The sequence below is a fragment of the Pseudophryne corroboree genome, unplaced genomic scaffold (assembly GCF_028390025.1).
Source record: "Pseudophryne corroboree isolate aPseCor3 unplaced genomic scaffold, aPseCor3.hap2 scaffold_350, whole genome shotgun sequence".
NCBI lineage: Eukaryota > Metazoa > Chordata > Amphibia > Anura > Myobatrachidae > Pseudophryne > Pseudophryne corroboree.
This window is the reverse complement of record NW_026970011.1, coordinates 500,856-514,381: the sequence shown is the minus strand read 5'-3', so window position 1 is coordinate 514,381 and position 13,526 is coordinate 500,856. Positions and strand designations below refer to the sequence as shown.

The window sequence follows — 13,526 nt, the reverse complement described above, 5'->3', positions numbered from 1 at the left end:
TGCAAATCCGTCTTCTGCAGACCTTCTCCCAGGAATGCTTTTACTAGTTGTTGCTTTTGTTTTGTTGTTTGGGGGTGCTTCAGTATTAGGCAGCCTTCTGCCCTCCCATGTTCATCTGAAAATATGTGTTCTCCCTGCAGTTGTTGTCCCCAGATGAGAGTTCCCTTGTGCTGCCTCAGTTGAATCTCCTTTACTTGACAGAGATGTGCCTGAGCAGCGGCCCTCCCCAGCCCTATCCCAAATCATACTTATTTTGCATAGGAGATACCATGGTCATGAAGATTGTTCTCCCAGGGTTAGGTTCATTCATTGCATTCTGGGTATGCTGACCCCTGTGATTTCCCCAAATGTGGGAAACTCAACTGCATTATTTGTGGTAGTGGGGGACTGTGTTTGTGCTTTCCTCTGGTCAGCTCTGGTAAAAGTCAGATTTCTTTGTCTCAGATCTTCCTCTAGCCTTGTTCTTCTTTCGAGAGTTCCCTTGTGCTGCCTCAGTTGGATCTCCTTCACTTGACAGGGGGGTGCCCGAGCAGCGACCCTCCCCAGCTCTAGCCCAACTCCTACTTACCTGCCAGGTGAGATACTATGATCTTCACTGTTAGGGCAATCAGGATGTGGAATTCCCTGCCAGGGAAGGTGGTAATGGCGGACTCTGTAATTGGATTTAAAAAAGGAATGGATACATTTCTGAATGAAAAAGCTATCCAAGGTTATAATACTTAAAATATCAACATGGTTAATCCGGGGGTAACATGAGTTATAGTAGCTAACTAGTCATAAAACATTATTCAGCAAGTATGTAGAATCATCACAACTTAAAACAGGTTGAACACGATGGGCAATTTGCCTCTATTCAACCTCAAAAACTATGTTACCATATGTTACTATATTACTATGTTACTGTAGTATACAGAACACCACAATGTAATGAGCAGTGATAGTGAGCACTGATGAGGATACTAGAACTGACACTGAGCAGCAAGATGCAGCACTGGACTATTAGTAATGTACTGTAGTATGCTGAGCACCACAATGCAGCACAAGACAATGAGCAGTGATACTGAGCACTGATGAGGATACTACTGAGAACTGACACTGAGCAGGAGAGACACACTACTAGTATTACTGAGCAGCAATAAGTAACCACTGATACTGAGCACTGATATTGAGATTTCCACTGAGAGAACATAGCCACGTCCTCTCCGCTCTCTCTTCAATGCACGAGTAAAAATGGCGGCAACGCGCAGCTCTTTATATGGAATCCGAATCTCGCGAGAATCCGACAGCGGGATGATGACATTTTCCCTTGTTCAGGTTTTCCGAGTCAGGCGGGAACAACCGAGCCTGCCTCGGACCAGTGTAAACCACGTGGAGTTCGTCGGGAATTCGGTTCTCGGAGAACCGAACCCGCTCCTCTATATATACTATATTACTATGTTACTGTAGTATACAGAACACCACAATGCAATGAGCAGTGATAGTGAGCACTGATGAGGATACTAGAACTGACACTGAGCAGCAAGATGCAGCACTGGACTATTAGTAATGTACTGTAGTATGCTGAGCACCACAATGCAGCACAAGACAATGAGCAGTGATACTGAGCACTGATGAGGATACTACTGAGAACTGACACTGAGCAGGAGAGACACACTACTAGTATTACTGAGCAGCAATAAGTAACCACTGATACTGAGCACTGATATTGAGATTTCCACTGAGAGAACATAGCCACGTCCTCTCCGCTCTCTCTTCAATGCACGAGTAAAAATGGCAGCAACGCGCAGCTCTTTATATGGAATCCGAATCTCACGAGAATCTGACAGCGGGATGATGACATTTTCCCTTGTTCAGGTTTTCCGAGTCAGGCAGGAACAACCGAGCCTGCCTCGGACCAATGTAAACCACGTGGAGTTCGTGGGGAATTCGGTTCTCGGAGAACCGAACCCGCTCCTCTCTACCTTATACCCATCAATTGTTTTTATTTTCAATCTAAGCCCCTGCAGTTTTCTGTAAGCATCTGCTTCGCTATGATGATCAACAAGTCACAAGGGCAAACACTCAGGGCTTGAGGCGTAGATCTTAGGACCAGCTGCTACAAGCATGGCAGAGGTGTCACTATCACTGGTGACACCCAGAGAGGTGGCGAGGGAGATTGTAATGCAGTGCGCGCAGATAAACAGCGCAATGGTAAAAAGGAGGCATGGTTTCATAGGTAGGGGCGTGGCCTGGTGGCCTGAATCTACATTTTGTTGCTCCGGGTGTCCCGGGGGTTGGGGGCTGCACCCGGGGACTAGTGTGTGAGCGGTGCTGGCTCCTGCACAGTGACAGGGCATGGCCACCCAGCATGACGCCTCCCTTCTTGACCATGCTGTAATTGCAGTCGCACTGCAGTTCAGCGTGATCATAAAAAATGGTGTAGGCTCCTGCTGGTGCAGACTGTAGAGAAAAGCTGCTGTGACCACGCCCCCTGTGTCTCCTCCGTTGCAGACCCCATTTTGAAGCCTTGCCCCCGGACTAAGAGAAAAGAATGCCCTTGCGCACTATCCTGACTTCTCCTCCCGTCTGCTTAATTTGTGCCTTCCAACGCACAATGCGAACCACAGGTGGTGCTGCAGGGCCCACACCCTTTTACTTGCCTTACAGAACAGCTCTGGAGCTGTTACAGTGCCCAGCTGCTGCAAGAAATCAGCTTGAATGCATCAGGGGATGGGGCATGGCCAACATGAGCCCCACACCAAAGGAGGGTGGGGGTGTTTAATGCGAACTAGGGGTCATCCAAGCACTGCAAAAGGCCGCCATGCCCTGCATGCCCCTTTTCTCTTTTCATATGCAGATGAGGGTTCCAGTCAACTTTGGCCCACTGCTTGGATTTACATCACCGTATGCAAATCCGTCTGCTGCAGACCTTCCCCCAGGAGTGCTTGTACTAGTTGTTGCATATGGGCCCTCATTCCGAGTCGTTCGCTCTGTAAATTTCATCGCATCGCAGTGAAATTCTGCTTAGTACGCATGCGCAATATTCGCACTGCGACTGCGCCAAGTAATTTTACAATGAAGAAAGTATTTTTACTCACGGCTTTTTCTTCGCTCCGGCGATCGTAATGTGATTGACAGGAAATGGGTGTTACTGGGCGGAAACAGGCCGTTTTATGGGCGTGTGGGAAAAAACGCTACAGTTTCCGGAAAAAACACATGAGTGGCCGGAGAAACGGGGGAGTGTCTGGGCGAACTCTGGGAGTGTTTGTGACGTCAAACCAGGAACGACAAGCACTGAACTGATCGCAGATGCCGAGTAAGTCTGAAGCTACTCTGAAACTGCTAAGTAGTTTGTAATCGCAATATTGCGAATACATCGGTCGCAATTTTAAGAAGCTAAGATTCACTCCCAGTAGGCGGCGGCTTAGCGTGTGTAACTCTGCTAAAATCGCCTTGCGAGCGATCAACTCGGAATGAGGGCCATGGTTTGATATTTGATGGTGCTTCAGTATTAGGCAGCCTTCCGCCCTCCCATGTTCATCTGAAAAGATGTGGTCTCCCTGCAGTTGTTGTCCCCAGATGAGAGTTCCCTTGTGCTGCCTCAGTTGAATCTCCTTTACTTGACAGAGATGTGCCTGAGCAGCGGCCCTCACCAGCCCTATCCCAAATCATACTTATTTTGCATAGGAGATACCATGGTCATGAAGATTGTTCTCCCAGGGTGAGGTTCATTCATTGCATTCTGGGTATGCTGACCCCTGTGATTTTCCCAAATGTGGGAAACTCGACTGCATTATTTGTGGTAGTGGGGGACTGTGTTTGTGCTTTCCTCTGGTCAGCTCTGGTAAAAGTCAGATTTCTTTGTCTCAGATCTTCCTCTAGCCTTGTTCTTCTTTCGAGAGTTCCCTGGTGCTGCTTCAGTTGGATCTCCTTCACTTCACAGGGGGGAACCCGAGCAGCGACCCTCCCCAGCTCTAGCCCAACTCCTACTTACCTGCCAGGTGAGATACTATGATCATGAAGGTGCTTCTCCCAGGGCAAGGCTCAACCATTGCACTCTGGGTGTGCTGCTCCTGCGATTTCCCCAAATGTGGGAAACTTGACTGCATAATTTGTGTTTCCCCTCGTCGGCTCTCGTATAATTCAGATCTCTTTGTCTCAGGTCTCTCTCCAGCCTAGTTTGCTGTCTGTTTCCACTTCTCTTTTCTTGAGCCGCTCCCTTCTATGCCCTTGCGCACTATCCTGACTTCTCCCGTCTGCTTACTTCGTGCCTTCCAACGCACAATGCGAACTACAGGTAGTGCTGCAGGGCCCACACCCTTTTACTTGTCTTACAGAGTAGCTCTGGAGCAGTTACAGTGCCCAGCTGCTGCAAGAAATCAGCTTGAATGCTTCAGGGGCTGGGGCATAGCCAACATGAGCCCCACACCGAAGGAGGGAGGAGGTGTGTAATGCAAACTAGGGGTCATCCAAGCGCTGCAAAAGGCCGCCATGCCCTGCACGCCCCTTTTCTCTTTTCATATGCAGACGAGGGTTGAAGCCAACTTTGACCCACTGCTTGGATGACATCACCATATGCAAATCCATGTGCTGCAGGCCTTCCCCCAGGAATGCTTGCACTAGTTGTTGCATTTGGTTTGTTGTTTGGGGGTGCTTCAGTATTAGGCAGCCTTCTGCCCTCACATGTTCATCTGAAAATATGTGTTCTCCCTGCAGTTGTTGTCCCCAGATGAGAGTTCCCTTGCGCTGCCTCAGTTGAATCTCCTTTACTTGACAGAGATGTGCCTGAGCAGCGGCCCTCCCCAGCCCTATCCCAAATCATACTTATTTTGCATAGGCGATACCATGGTCATGAAGATTGTTCTCCCAGGGTGAGGTTCATTCATTGCATTCTGGGTATGCTGACCCCTGTGATTTCCCCAAATGTGGGAAACTCGACTGCATTATTTGTGGTAGTGGGGGACTGTGTTTGTGCTTTCCTCTGGCCAGCTCTGGAAAAAGTCAGATTTCTTTGTCTCAGATCTTCCTCTAGCCTTGTTCTTCTTTCGAGAGTTCCCTTGTGCTGCCTCAGTTGGATCTCTTTCACTTGACAGGGGGGTGCCCGAACAGCGACCCTCCCCAGCTCTAGCCCAACTCCTACTTACCTGCCAGGTGAGATACTATGATCATGAAGGTGCTTCTCCCAGGGCAAGGCTCACCCATTGCACTCTGGGTGTGCTGCCCCTGCGATTTCCCCAAATGTGGGAAACTTGACTGCATAATTTGTGTTTCCCTTGGTCGGCTCTCGTATAATTCAGATCTCTTTGTCTCAGGTCTCTCTCCAGCCTAGTTTGCTGTCTGTTTCCACTTCTCTTTTCTTCAGCCGCTCCCTTCTATACCCTTGTGCACTATCCTGACTTCTCCTCCCGTCTGCTTACTTTGTGCCTTCCAATGCACAATGCAAACTACAGGTAGTGCTGCAGGGCCCACACCCTTTTACTTGCCTTACAGAGCAGCTCTGGAGCTGTTACAGTGCCCAGCTGCTGCAAGAAATCAGCTTGAATGCTTCAGGGGATGGGGCATGGCCAACATGAGCCCCACACCAAAGGAGGGTGGAGGTGTTTAATGTGAACTAGGGGTCATCCAAGCACCGCAAAAGGCCGCCATGCCCTGCACGCCCCTTTTCTCTTTTCATATGCAGATGAGGGTTGAAGCCAACTTTGACCCACTGCTTGGATGACATCACCGTATGCAAATCCGTCTTCTGCAGAACTTCCCCCAGAAATTATGCAGTCAAGTGTCCCACATTTGGGGAAATCGCAGGAGCAGCACACCCAGAGTGCAATGGGTGAGCCTTGCCCTGGGAGAAGCACCTTCATGATCATAGTATCTCACCTGGCAGGTAAGTAGGAGTTGGGCTAGAGCTGGGGAGGGTTGCTGCTCGGGTACCCCCCTGTCAAGTGAAGGAGATCCAACTGAGGCAGCACAAGGGAACTCTCGAAAGAAGAACAAGGCTAGAGGAAAATCTGAGACAAAGAAATCTGACTTTTACCAGAGCTGACCAGAGGAAAGCACAAACACAGTCCCCCACTACCACAAATAATGCAGTCGAGTTTCCCACATTTGGGGAAATCACAGGGGTCAGCATACCCAAAATGCAATGAATGAACCTCACCCTCGGAGAACAATCTTCATGACCATGGTATCTCCTATGCAAAATAAGTATGATTTGGGATAGGGCTGGGGAGGGCCGCTGCTCAGGCACATCTCTGTCAAGTAAAGGAGATTCAACTAAGGCAGCACAAGGGAACTCCCATCTGGGGACAACAACTGCAGGGAGAACACATATTTTCAGATGAACATGGGAGGGCAGAAGGCTGCCTAATACTGAAGCACCCCCAAACAACAAACCAAATGCAACAACTAGTACAAGCATTCCTGGGGGAAGTTCTGCAGAAGACGGATTTGCATACGGTGATGTCATCCAAGCAGTGGGCCAAAGTTGGCTGGAACCCTCATCTGCATATGAAAAGAGAAAAGGGGTATGCAGGGCATGGCGGCCTTTTGCGGCGCTTGGATGACCCTTAGTTCGCATTAAACGCCCCCACCCTCCTTCGGTGTGGGGCTCATGTTGGCTATGCCCCAGCCCCTGAAGCATTCAAGCTGATTTCTTGCAGCAGCTGGGCACTGTAACAGCTCCAGAGCTGCTCTGTACGGCAAGTAAAAGGGTGTGGGCCCTGCAGCACTACCTGTAGTTTGCATTGTGCATTGGAAGGCACTTAAGAATAGAGAAGTGGAAACAGACAGCAAACTAGGCTGGAGAGAGACCTGAGACAAAGAGATCTGAATTATACGAGAGCCGACCAGGGGAAACACAAATTATGCAGTCAAGTTTCCCACATTTGGGGAAATCGCAGGGGCAGCACATCCAGAGTGCAATGGGTGAGCCTTGCCCTGGGAGAAGCACCTTCATGATTATAGTATCTCACCTGGCAGGTAAGTAGAAGTTGGGCTAGAGCTGGGGAGGGTCGCTGCTCGGGCACCCCCCTGTCAAGTGAAGGAGATCCAACTGAGGCAGCACAAGGGAACTCTCGAAAGAAGAACAAGGCTAGAGGAAGAACTGAAACAAAGAAATCTGACTTTTACCAGAGCTGACCAGAGGAAAGCACAAACACAGTCCCCCACTACCACAAATAATGCAGTTGAGTTTCCCACATTTGGGGAAATCACAGGGGTCAGCATACCCAGAATGCAATGAATGAACCTCACCCTGGGAGAACAATCTTCAAGACCATGGTCTCTCCTATGCAAAATAAGTATGATTTGGGATAGGGCTGGGGAGGGCCGCTGCTCAGGCACATCTCTGTCAAGTAAAGGAGATTCAACTGAGGCAGCACAAGGGAACTCTCATCTGGGGACAACAACTGCAGGGAGAACACATATTTTCAGATGAACATGGGAGGGCAGAAGGCTGCCTAATACTGAAGCACCCCCAAACAACAAACCAAATGCAACAACTAGTGCAAGCATTCCTGGGGGAAGGCCTGCAGCAGATGGATTTGCATATGGTGATGCCATCCAAGCAGTGGGTCAAAGTTGGCTTCAACCCTCGTCTGCATATGAAAAGAGAAAAGGGGCGTGCAGGGCATGGCGGCCTTTTGCGGCGCTTGGATGACCCCTAGTTCGCATTACACACCTCCACCCTCCTTCGGTGTGGGGCTCATGTTGGCTATGCCCCAGCCCCTGAAGCATTCAAGCTGATTTCTTGCAGCAGCTGGGCACTGTAACTGCTCCAGAGCTGCTCTGTAAGGCAAGTAAAAGGGTGTGGGCCCTGCAGCACTACCTGTAGTTTGCATTGTGCGTTGGAAGGCACGAAGTAAGCAGACGGGAGAAGTCAGGATAGTGCGCAAGGGCATAGAAGGGAGCGGCTCAAGAAAAGAGAAGTGGAAACAGACAGCAAACTAGGCTGGAGAGAGACCTGAGACAAAGAGATCTGAATTATACGAGAGCCGACCAAGGGAAACACAAATTATGCAGTCAAGTTTCCCACATTTGGGGAAATCACAGGGGCAGCACAACCAGAGTGCAATGGGTGAGCCTTGCCCTGGGAGAAGCACCTTCATGATCATAGTATCTCACCTGGCAGGTAAGTAGGAGTTGGGCTAGAGCTGGGGAGGGTCGCTGCTCGGGCACCCCCCTGTCAAGTGAAAGAGATCCAACTGAGGCAGCACAAGGGAACTCTCGAAAGAAGAACAAGGCTAGAGGAAGATCTGAGATAAAGAAATCTGATTTTTACCAGAGCTGACCAGAGGAAAGCACAAACACAGTCCCCCACTACCACAAATAATGCAGTCGAGTTTCCCACATTTGGGGAAATCACAGGGGTCAGCATACCCAGAATGCAATGAATGAACCTCACCCTGGGAGAACAATCTTCATGACCATGGTATCGCCTATGCAAAATAAGTATGATTTGGGATAGGGCTGGGGAGGGCCGCTGCTCAGGCACATCTCTGTCAAGTAAAGGAGATTCAACTGAGGCAGCACAAGGGAACTCTCATCTGGGGACAACAACTGCAGGGAGAACACATATTTTCAGATGAACATGGGAGGGCAGAAGGCTGCCTAATACTGAAGCACCCCCAAACAACAAACCAAATGCAACAACTAGTGCAAGCATTCCTGGGGGAAGGCCTGCAGCAGATGGATTTGCATATGGTGATTTCATCCAAACAGTGGGTCAAAGTTGGCTTCAACCCTCGTCTGCATATGAAAAGAGACAAGGGGCGTGCAGGGCATGGCGGCCTTTTGCGGCGCTTGGATGACCCCTAGTTCGCATTACACACCTCCACCCTCCTTCGGTGTGGGGCTCATGTTGGCTATTCCCCAGCCCCTGAAGCATTCAAGCTGATTTCTTGCAGCAGCTGGGCACTGTAACTGCTCCAGAGACGCTCTGTAAGGCAAGTAAAAGGGTGTGGGTCCTGCAGCACTACCTGTAGTTTGCATTGTGCGTTGGAAGGCACGAAGTAAGCAGACGGGAGAAGTCAGGATAGTGCGCAAGGGCATAGAAGGGAGCGGCTCAAGAAAAGAGAAGTAGAAACAGACAGCAAACTAGGCTGGAGAGAGACCTGAGACAAAGAGATCTGAATTATACAAGAGCCGACCAGGGGAAACACAAATTATGCAGTCAAGTTTCCCACATTTGGGGAAATCGCAGAAGCAGCACACCCAGAGTGCAATGGGTGAGCCTTGCCCTGGGAGAAGCACCTTCATGATCATAGTATCTCAGCTGGCAGGTAAGTAGGAGTTGGGCTAGAGCTGGGGAGGGTCGCTGCTCGAGCATCCCCCTGTCAAGTAAAGGAGATTCAACTGAGGCAGCACAAGGGAACTCTCATCTGGGGACAACAACTGCAGGGAGAACACATATTTTCAGATAAAAATCTTGGTCATGCTCTGGTTTCTCTTCAGAACGAACAAATCTTTCGCCTTTTACTAAAGATTTCCGTGGAGAGGAGCAAAACTGAGTTTTATCTCAATTTTTGCATGCCCCATATTATTGGGGTTTCTTTTATCGGATTAAAGACAGAACGAGTGTGCTTTCTTGTTAGCTTTAATGTAAGTTTATTTGCATAACAATGACAATAAATGTCTGTTTCTTTTCAAGCAGAACTTTCTTGACCATACTAATTGCTTGAAAGATCTGGGAGCACATGGAAAAGAGTACAAACCATGCTTATAGCAAGGGGAAGCCTGGTGAGAAATCTGCTTTCTTTCTTTTAAATTGGGTGCTCACTTTGAGCTGAATGAGGACTGCTGGCATGGCACTCAGGCGACAGGTGGAATCTTGGTCATGCTCTGGTTTCTCTTCAGAACGAACAAATCTTTTGCCTTTTACTAAAGATTTCCGTGGAGAGGAGCAAAACTGAGTTTTATCTCAATTTTTGCATGCCCCGTCTTATTGGGGTTTCTTTTATCAGTTTAAAGATAGAACGAGTGTGCTTTAATGTAAGCTCATTTGCGTAGAAATGACAGTAAATGTTTGTTTCTTTTCAAACAGAACTTTCTTGACTATACTAATTGCTTGAAAGATCTGGGAGCACATGGAAAAGAGTACAAACCATGTTTATAGCAAGGGGAAGCCTGGTGAGAAATCTGCTTTCTTTCTTTCAAATTGGGTGCTCACTTTGAGCTGAATGAGGACTGCTGGCATGGCACTCAGGCGACAGGTAGAATCTTGGTCATGCTGTGGTTTCTCTTCAGAACGAACAAATCTTTCGCCTTTTACTAAAGATTTCCGTGGAGAGGAGCAAAACTGAGTTTTATCTCAATTTTTGCATGCCCCATCTTATTGGGGTTTTATTTTATTTGTTTAAAGATAGAACGAGTGTGCTTTAATGTAAGCTCATTTGCATAGAAATGACAGTAAATGTTTGTTTCTTTTCAAACAGAACTTTCTTGACCACACTAATTGTTTGAAAGATCTGGGAGCACATGGAAAAGAGTACAAACCATGTTTATAGCAAGGGGAAGCCTGGTGAGAAATCTGCTTTCTTTCATTCAAATTGGGTGCTCACTTTGAGCTGAATGAGAACTGCTGGCATGGCACTCAGGCGACAGGTGGAATCTTGGTCATGCTCTGGTTTCTCTTCAGAACTAACAAATATTTCGCCTTTTATTAAAGATTTCCGTGGAGAGGAGCAAAACTGAGTTTTATCTCAATTTTTGCATGCCCCATATTATTGGGGTTTCTTTTATCAGTTTAAAAACAGAACGAGTGTGCTTTCTTGTTAGCTTTAATGTAAGTTTATTTGCATAACAATGACAGTAAATGTTTGTTTCTTTTCAAACAGAACTTTCTTGACCATGCTACTTGCTTGAAAGATCTGGGAGCACATGGAAAACAGTACTAACCATGCAGTATCACAAGAGCCTTTATTTGATCTTTCATGAAGATAGAGCAGAATTGAGGACACGTCAACAATTTCTGCCGAAGGTGGTTCATCTTTCCACATGGTGCCTTTGGCCACTGACACCTTCGTTGAGTCAAAGTCTCTGGCTGTGGTCAGAACTTTGAAAATTTATGTCACCAGAACGGTTCAGATTAGGAAAACAGAGGCTCTGTTTGTCCTGTATGCTCCCAACATGATTGGGTGTCCTGCTTCCATGCAGACCATTATGCGCTGGATCTGTGGTAAGATTCAGCATGCTCATTCCACGGCAGGATTGCCGTTACTGAATTAGGTGAAGACCCATTCTACTAGAAAGGTGGGTTCATCCTGGGCAGCTGGTCGGGGAGTCTCGGCATTGCAACTTTGCCGAGCAGCTATTTAGTAAACACTTTTGCTAAGTTTTACAAGTTTGATACCTTGGCTGATGATAACCTCAAGTTGGGTCATTCGGTGCTGCAGAGTCGTACGCACTCTCCCACCCGTTCAAGAGCTTTGGTATAACCCCATGGTTCTTAATGTGACCCCAGCATCCTCTAGGTCGTATGAGAAAATAGGATTTTAATACCTACCGGTAAATCCTTTTCTCTTAGTCCGTAGAGGATGCTGGGCACCCGTCCCAGTCCATACTGTGTCTGCAGTTATTACTTGTGGTTATACACATGTTGTGTTACGGTTCTGGTCAGCTTTTTGCTGCAATTGTTCATGCCGTTGGCTTGTGTTCTGTTGAATGCCACGTTCTGCGGCATGCTTAAGGTGTGAGCTGGTAAGATGCTCACCTTAGTTTAACAATAAATCCTTTCCTCGAAATGTCCGTCTCCCTGGGCACAGTTCCTATAACTGGAGTCTGGAGGAGGGGCATAGAGGGAGGAGCCAGTTCACACCCTTTGAAAGTCTTAAAGTGCCCATGTCTCTTGCGGATCCCGTCTATACCCCATGGTTCTTAATGTGACCCCAGCATCCTCTACGGACTAAGAGAAAAGGATGCCCTTGTGTACTATCCTGACTTCTCCTCCCGTCTGCTTACTTTGTGCCTTCCAACGCACAATGCGAACTACAGGTGGTGCTGCAGGGCCCACACCCTTTTACTTGCCTTACAGAGCAGCTCTGGAGCTGTTACAGTGCCCAGCTGCTGCAAGAAATCAGCATGAATGCTTCAGGGGATGGGGCATGGCCAACATGAGCCCCACACCAAAGGAGGGTGGGGGTGTTTAATGCGAACTAGGGGTCATCCAAGCACTGCAAAAGGCCGCCATGCCCTGCATGCCCCTTTTCTCTTTTTATATGCAGATGAGGGTTCCAGCCAACTTTGGCCCACTGCTTGGATGACATCACCGTATGCACATCCGTCTGCTGCAGACCTTCCCCCAGGAATGCTTGTACTAGTTGTTGGATATGGTTTGATATTTGATGGTGCTTCAGTATTAGGCAGCCTTCCGCCCTCCCATGTTCATCTGAAAAGATGTGGTCTCCCTGCAGTTGTTGTCCCCAGATGAGAGTTCCCTTGTGCTGCCTCAGTTGAATCTCCTTTACTTGACAGAGATGTGCCTGAGCAGCGGCCCTCCCCAGCCCTATCCCAAATCATACTTATTTTGCATAGGAGATACCATGGTCATGAAGACTGTTCTCCCAGGGTGCGGTTCATTCATTGCATTCTGGGTATGCTGACCCCTGTGATTTCCCCAAATGTGGGAAACTCGACTGCATTATTTAATGCGAACTAGGGGTCATCCAAGCACCGCAAAAGGCCGCCATGCCCTGCATACCCCTTTTCTCTTTTCATAAGCAGACGAGGTTTGAAGCCAACCTTGACCCACTGCTTGGATGACATCACTTGCTGCCTTTCCAATGAAGCAAGTTTAATTTAATAATAGGTGAAAAACCATCCCTACAAAGGTGTTAATAAGATACTTGGCTTTGTGGACACTTTTCAGAGCACAAATTTGTTAGCATAAAAATAAAGCCAGAAAATGAAGAGCTGTTTAATCACTCAATTGGATTTTTCTGCCAGCATATTTCTTTTTCTCTGCAACCCACTGCTAAATTGTGCTTCGTGGCTGTTTTTTTTATAAAATCACTTAATCAAATCTAACTCTGATTACATCAGAGAAGGCCAGGTACCCTACACCATAACAGGGGTTTTCGAAATTTTGACTTGTCTACTTAAAGATCACCAAAATCTGATAACAAGGTCAATTACGTCCCTAGGTGGGATTGAACCACCAACCTTTTGGTTAACAACTGAACACGCTAACTGTTTGTGCCTCAGAGACACTTTGCGAAAGTACATACTGACAAAGGCTAATAAGCATTCATCTAGAACGTTTCCTAGAAAAACTTTAAAAAGTCAATAATCTGGAGAGTTTTTGTAAGATGTTTCTTCCATCAACCAATGAAGAAACACATTGGTACTTTCCCATGATGAGTGAGTGCTTCAGGATCTCTTGCACTTACATGTGCAGCAGAGTACTGTAATGGAAGCATGCTGGGTCCATAACCCAGAGGTAGGCAGATTGAAACTATCCTCTGCTATATGCATTGTTTTTTGTTAATTAAAGTAATCCAAAACTGGGATTGATATTTTTGCTCTTTTATTTTTACTTAAAGTACAATAACTTTTAC

At 47.6% G+C, this 13,526-nt stretch overlaps 14 non-coding genes and 3 pseudogenes across 14 annotated transcripts; 10 read left to right on the top strand and 7 right to left on the bottom strand.

Annotated features, from left to right (window-relative positions):
* Window positions 1–244: 244 nt before the first annotated feature.
* LOC135020359 (U1 spliceosomal RNA) lies at window positions 245–408 on the top strand. The gene has a single exon (XR_010217789.1). It is a non-coding gene; the product is annotated as a U1 spliceosomal RNA (small nuclear RNA).
* Window positions 409–3,649: 3,241 nt separating this feature from the next.
* On the top strand, window positions 3,650–3,813 carry LOC135020582 (U1 spliceosomal RNA). The gene has a single exon (XR_010217994.1). It is a non-coding gene; the product is annotated as a U1 spliceosomal RNA (small nuclear RNA).
* A 152-nt stretch (window positions 3,814–3,965) lies between these two features.
* On the top strand, window positions 3,966–4,101 carry LOC135020618 (U1 spliceosomal RNA; annotated as a pseudogene).
* Window positions 4,102–4,799: 698 nt separating this feature from the next.
* Window positions 4,800–4,963, top strand: LOC135020419 (U1 spliceosomal RNA). Its single transcript, XR_010217847.1, has one exon. It is a non-coding gene; the product is annotated as a U1 spliceosomal RNA (small nuclear RNA).
* A 152-nt stretch (window positions 4,964–5,115) lies between these two features.
* Window positions 5,116–5,278, top strand: LOC135020539 (U1 spliceosomal RNA). The gene has a single exon (XR_010217963.1). It is a non-coding gene; the product is annotated as a U1 spliceosomal RNA (small nuclear RNA).
* Window positions 5,279–5,725: 447 nt separating this feature from the next.
* Window positions 5,726–5,868, bottom strand: LOC135020598 (U1 spliceosomal RNA; annotated as a pseudogene).
* A 152-nt stretch (window positions 5,869–6,020) lies between these two features.
* Window positions 6,021–6,184, bottom strand: LOC135020373 (U1 spliceosomal RNA). Its single transcript, XR_010217802.1, has one exon. It is a non-coding gene; the product is annotated as a U1 spliceosomal RNA (small nuclear RNA).
* Window positions 6,185–6,799: 615 nt separating this feature from the next.
* Window positions 6,800–6,962, bottom strand: LOC135020630 (U1 spliceosomal RNA). The gene has a single exon (XR_010218018.1). It is a non-coding gene; the product is annotated as a U1 spliceosomal RNA (small nuclear RNA).
* Window positions 6,963–7,114: 152 nt separating this feature from the next.
* LOC135020382 (U1 spliceosomal RNA) lies at window positions 7,115–7,278 on the bottom strand. Its single transcript, XR_010217811.1, has one exon. It is a non-coding gene; the product is annotated as a U1 spliceosomal RNA (small nuclear RNA).
* Window positions 7,279–7,949: 671 nt separating this feature from the next.
* Window positions 7,950–8,112, bottom strand: LOC135020642 (U1 spliceosomal RNA). Its single transcript, XR_010218026.1, has one exon. It is a non-coding gene; the product is annotated as a U1 spliceosomal RNA (small nuclear RNA).
* A 152-nt stretch (window positions 8,113–8,264) lies between these two features.
* LOC135020418 (U1 spliceosomal RNA) lies at window positions 8,265–8,428 on the bottom strand. The gene has a single exon (XR_010217846.1). It is a non-coding gene; the product is annotated as a U1 spliceosomal RNA (small nuclear RNA).
* Window positions 8,429–9,099: 671 nt separating this feature from the next.
* LOC135020647 (U1 spliceosomal RNA) lies at window positions 9,100–9,262 on the bottom strand. Its single transcript, XR_010218031.1, has one exon. It is a non-coding gene; the product is annotated as a U1 spliceosomal RNA (small nuclear RNA).
* A 144-nt stretch (window positions 9,263–9,406) lies between these two features.
* LOC135020708 (U5 spliceosomal RNA) lies at window positions 9,407–9,522 on the top strand. The gene has a single exon (XR_010218062.1). It is a non-coding gene; the product is annotated as a U5 spliceosomal RNA (small nuclear RNA).
* A 286-nt stretch (window positions 9,523–9,808) lies between these two features.
* On the top strand, window positions 9,809–9,924 carry LOC135020718 (U5 spliceosomal RNA). The gene has a single exon (XR_010218072.1). It is a non-coding gene; the product is annotated as a U5 spliceosomal RNA (small nuclear RNA).
* A 274-nt stretch (window positions 9,925–10,198) lies between these two features.
* LOC135020733 (U5 spliceosomal RNA) lies at window positions 10,199–10,314 on the top strand. Its single transcript, XR_010218086.1, has one exon. It is a non-coding gene; the product is annotated as a U5 spliceosomal RNA (small nuclear RNA).
* A 275-nt stretch (window positions 10,315–10,589) lies between these two features.
* Window positions 10,590–10,705, top strand: LOC135020742 (U5 spliceosomal RNA). The gene has a single exon (XR_010218096.1). It is a non-coding gene; the product is annotated as a U5 spliceosomal RNA (small nuclear RNA).
* A 1,782-nt stretch (window positions 10,706–12,487) lies between these two features.
* LOC135020687 (U1 spliceosomal RNA) lies at window positions 12,488–12,666 on the top strand (annotated as a pseudogene).
* The last annotated feature ends 860 nt before the right edge of the window (window positions 12,667–13,526 follow it).